This window comes from Balaenoptera physalus (assembly GCF_965194825.1).
Source record: "Balaenoptera physalus genome assembly, chromosome: 5".
Taxonomy (NCBI): Eukaryota; Metazoa; Chordata; class Mammalia; order Artiodactyla; family Balaenopteridae; genus Balaenoptera; species Balaenoptera physalus.
Window position 1 is genome coordinate 35,590,219 of NC_138884.1, and position 5,402 is coordinate 35,595,620.

The 5,402-nt window shown below is 42.3% G+C and overlaps 1 pseudogene across 1 annotated transcript; it reads left to right on the forward strand.

Moving 5' to 3' along the window:
• Positions 1 to 609: 609 nt before the first annotated feature.
• LOC309661455 (heterogeneous nuclear ribonucleoprotein A3 pseudogene) lies at positions 610 to 1,431 on the forward strand (annotated as a pseudogene). The gene has a single exon. The product of its transcript is annotated as a heterogeneous nuclear ribonucleoprotein A3 pseudogene (transcript).
• The last annotated feature ends 3,971 nt before the right edge of the window (positions 1,432 to 5,402 follow it).

The following is a 5,402-nucleotide window of genomic DNA, read 5'->3' on the forward strand; positions in this document are numbered from 1 at the left end:
TATCTGTGGTCCTGTGTCCTGCCTGCCTCTTTCTACCTATTGTCCAAGCCTGACTTCCCAGCCGTCCACAATTCAGTTAGGCACTGATTGCCTTCGGGCATTTCCTTTTCTGCTTAAACCAGCCAGAGTCAGTTTCTATAGCTTGGACACAAGAACCCTGACTAATACACTAAATCTAAATCCAGAAACAAAAACTTTTATAACAGGTATCTTGAATAACTGTGGAATTTTCCCAAAGAATAGATCAGAGTATCTGATTCCTACTCAGTGAATCATTTGACTTAAAAACAAGCAAACAAACCATCTATTGACCTCATGCCTATCTCTAACCCACAACCCATTTCTTTGCTTTGATTCTGTATTAATTAGGAATAGATTTGGTTAACATAAGAGGGGAAGACATGCAAGTGTTTCTCCTCTCACACTAAAGATGTGCAAAAACAGGCAATCCATTGAGTCATCAGAGATCAGACTCCTTCTACCACTTTTTCCACTGCATTGGATTTGGATGTTGTGCTCTAAATTACCTCATGGCTCAGGATGGCTGCTCTTGAGGTAAAGTCATCACACCCCACATTCCAGGCAGCAGGAGAAGGGTGAAAATGGTGTTCCTCCCAGCTGAATTGCTTCCTTTTAAGAAGCTTGCCTAGGCGAGTCCAGTCTCAAAATGGAGGTAAAACCACCGCCCGGTCGCCCCCAGCCCGACTCTGGCCGCCGCCGCCGGGGGAGGAGGGCCATGATCCAGAAGAACCAGAACAGTTGAGAAAACTGTTCATTGGTGGTCTGAGCTTTGAAACTACAGATGATAGCTTAAGAGAACATTTTGAGAAATGGGGCACACTTACAGATTGTGTGGTGATGAGAGACCCCCAAACAAAACGTTCCAGAGGCTTTGGTTTTGTGACTTACTATTGTGTTGAAAAGGGGGATGCAGCAATGTGTGCTCGACCACACAAGGTTGATGGGTATGTAGTGGAACCAAAGAGAGCTGTTTCTAGAGAGGATTCTGTAAAGCCTGGTGCCCATCTAACAGTGAAGAAAATTTTTGTTGGTGGTATTAAAGAAGATACAGAAGAATATAATTTGAGAGACTATTTTGAAAAGTATGGCAAGGTTGAAACCATAGAAGTTATGGAATACAGGCAGAGTGGAAAAAAGAGAGGATTTGCTTTTGTAACTTTTGATGATCATGATACAGTTGATAATATTGTTCAGAAATACCACACTCTTAATGGGCATTATTGTGAAGTGAAAAAGGCCCTTTCTAAACAAGAAATGCAATATGCTGGATCACAAGGAGGTCATGGAGGTGGATCTGGCAGCTTTGTGGGTCATGGAGGAAACTTTGGAGGCGGTGGAGGTAACTGGCCATGGTGGAAACTTTGGTGGAAGAGGAGGCTATGGTGGTGGAGGTGGTGGCAGCAGAGGTAGTCGTGGAGGAGGTGATGGTGGATATGATGGATTTGGAAGCGACGGTGGTAACTATGGCGGTGGTCCTGGTTACAGTAGTAGAGGAGGCTATGGTGGTGGTGGGCCAGGATACGGAAACCAAGGTGGAGGATATGGTGGCAGTCGGGGGGGGATATGATGGTTACAGTGAAGGAGGAAATTTTGGAGGTAACTATGGTGGCGGTGGGAGCTATAATGATTTTGGAAATTATAGTGGACAACAGCAGTCAAATTATGGACCCATGAAGGGGGGGCAGTTTTGGTGGAAGAAGCTCGGGAAGTCCCTACGGTGGTGGCTATGGATCTGGTGGTGGAAGTGGTGGATAGGGTAGCAGAAGGTTCTAAAAACTCAGAAGAAAAGGGCTACAGTTCTTAGCAGGAGACAGAGCGAGGAGTTGTCAGGAAAACTGCAGGTTACTTTGAGACAGTCGTCCCAAATGCATTAGAGGAACTGCAAAAATCTGCCACAGAAGGAACGATGATCCTTAGTCAGAAAAGTTACTGCAGCTTAAACAGGAAACCCTTCTTGTTCAGGACTGTCATAGCCACAGTTTGCAAAAAGTGCAGTTATTGATTAATGCAGTGTAGTGTCGATTAGATGTACATTCCTGAGGTCTTTTATCTGTTGTAGCTTTGCCTTTTTCTTTTTCTTTTCATTATATCAGGTGTATTGCCCTGTAAATTGTGGTAGCAGTACCAGGAATAAAACATTAAGGAATTTTTAACTTTTCAAAAAAAAAAAAGAAGCTTGCCTAGAAATACTATGTCAAGAACCTAGTCCTAGGACCACATTTCAGTCTTCAACTACAAGGGAGGCTGGAGAATGAAGCCTTTGTTCCAGGCAGCAAAGACAAGGTAAAGAGGCTTTGCTTCTAAAGTAAAAGGGGAAGATAGGTGTGAAGAAGGCAAATAGTGTCTCTGCCACACCTCCACAGCAGAATTTGTCCCCCCAGATAAAAGTAGTTTATATTCATGCTCCTCTCACTGTCCTCCCATCAGCATTCTCCCACCTCCACCCCCCTGAAACTCTTCTTGTCAAAGTCCCCAACTTCCAAATTGCCACAGCTCATGAAACGTTCCCAACTTGACATTCTTTTACTTCTAAACAGCACGTGACACTATTTACCACTTTCTCCTCTTGCTGTCCACCACCCACTAACTCCTCCTGGTGTCCCCACTCCCTCAATGGCTAGTTCTTCTCAATCTTCTTTGCTGGTTCCTTCTCCCCTGCCCTCTTCTTTGATGACACACTCCCTCCAAGGCAGTGTATACAATCCCCGGCTTTAAATATCATCTCTATTCTGATGGCTCCTAAAATTATATCCTCAGCCCTGCCCTCTCCTCTGAGTTCCATACTTACGCTGATCTGTGTCTACTCCACATCAACACTTTGCATCTCATATTCGGCATCTCCAGCATGACACTCCTGATTTCTAAATCAACAAACAAACAAACAACAAACAAAACGACTGCTACTCAGATTTCCCCCACTGTGTAAATGAATAACCATCTACACAGAGTTGCTCAAACCCAAATACTGCTATTCCTTGATTCCGTGCCTTCTTTTGCACCCACACATTCAGTTGGTAAGTAGAGGGTTGTTAGCGCCACTTCTAAACATATTCCAAGCCTGTCCACTTCCCTCCAGCTCCACAGCTGCTCCCACAGTGCAAAGTTCAGAACCAGCATCATTTCTCACCTGGACTGCAGAACTAGCCACAGAACTGACTTACCTGCTTCCAAACTCCCTCATCCCACTTTAAAATATAAGCCAACCCAAAACCCTTAAATAGCTTCCACTTCTTTTACTAAGAATCAAATCAAATGGCCTATAAGGCTCTCTGTGGTGTGGACTCTGCCTACGTCTATGACCCCAGTTCATACTACCCTCTCCCTCTCTAGCTACACTTTAGCCGCTCTGGGCCTCTTTCTCCTCCTTCAACACATCAGGTTCCTTTTTGTTTTAGATCTTTTGCATTTGCTGTTCCCTCCATCTGTAGTATTATTCCGTCCAAGCGTCATCTGGTTGGCCCCCTTAGCCATTCAGGCATTCAAGTGCCACCGCCTCAGAGACCCCTTACCAACTCATCTGATACTGTGCTCCACCCACCCACCTGGTCCTCTTTTGCTCTACATGCTTTTTCTTTTTTCTAATAGTCATGACCCTATCTGAAAGTTTTGGGTATTTATGCATTTGCTTGTTAGTTGTTTTTCTCCACATTGGAATGTTACCTCCATTACAGCATCAAGCTTGTCTATCTTATTTTCACACTATCCCAGCTGCACCTGAGATAAATATTTGTTAGCTGAACACATGCATGTTTGCACCGTAAGAAAGAGCAGGAGGAGGAAGAGAGACTCTGCAATGGAGAGTCCTAACACTCCATCAGTCAGAAGTGGTTTTTATGCAAGTTCCTCCAGTGTGGTGTAAGTACAAGAGAAACCAAACTGGGTCTGGTATGCCCTATGATCTGAACCAGCAAGACATTTCCAGGCATCAGGAAAGGCTGAAAGTGAGGAAAAGTTCGATTCAGCCAGAAGGCAAGCAGGGGGACGAGGACAGAGTGTATTCTGAGGGTAGGGTGGTGGCAAGTGGTTCAAAGCCAAGCCAACAACAGCCTGAGTATATTGAAGTTGCCCTATTATGTGAAGTCTGCAGTGTGGGGCAGGATTGGGGCTAGTTTCTTATAGGAACTAGAGAAGAGTTATAACCCAGAAGAATCAATCCCAGGGAAGAGAAGACATTTATACTTTGGATAGGTGGTGCCATTTAGCCAATGTAGGTCATGTGACAATGACTGCAGTGAAACTGGTCATGATCCCCATTGCTGCAAGTGTGTGAAAGGCCTTCTCCACACCCCCCAAAAATATTAATGCACTGTCTCTTTCCCTAAAACAAATAAAAACATTAGCACTTGTTTACCAGTATAACCATTATTACTTAGGCTAAGTTTGATGTCAATGATCAATGTGGCCCTACAATGCTACTGGATTATAAATTTCCCTCTAAACCCTGGGGCCATGGGAACATTTCTGTAAGTGGAAATACAAACTAAATAAAATGTGGATCTTTCTAGATAATTACAAGAGCAAAAGTCATAAAAATATTTTTATCCATACTCCCATTCCTCAAAGTGTTTTCAGGTAAATATTTCTACAGAAGAAAAAATTACAATGTACCCATATATTTAATATAGATTATAATTTAAAACCACAGATCAACTAAGTTCCTAACAAAAGAGGTATGTTTAAATATATTTCTGGTATACCAATGAGTGGACTACTAAATTTAATAATGGAAAAGTGAAATAAAGCTAAATGGAAAAAGTAGAACACAAATTGTATCTACAGTAAAATTATATGCACACACCGTGTATGTACATGTGTGGATGGATACACAGTGATGTGCTGGAGCTGACTTGTATTGCAGGTTTTTGAGAACCAATTGCTACATTTTCAGGGATTTTGCAAGCCAGTTGTTAAACACGGTCATTATGAAAAATTAAACAGATATCTGTATAGTGGAAATACTATGTGCTGGCCACTACTGCACATGTCTTATTTGGTACCTCATGGATGGTTTGAAATTGGCCATGATGGCAGCATTTACACCATGGAGACTGGCAAATGCTACAAATCAGGGTTGATTATTTTTGTTATGTTGATTGTCTAGACTTAAGAAAGTGGTAGAGAATATGTTAATAATGCTATTAAACTTGAAATGTGTCCAATCTGTTGTCCTTACATTGTAAGTGGAATTAAAAACTGAGGCAATATTTTGCCAGTATTTGAAAACTTAGCAAAAAATGTGCTCTTCTCACTGACAAATGAGGGAAGATCTTACATTATCAGTCTTTTGTATTAAGCATTAATGTAAATGAAAATATTAATCAATGTTCATGTTAGACCCACACCTAAAGTGCCAGTTGCTAAACATTTACCAGCACAATACT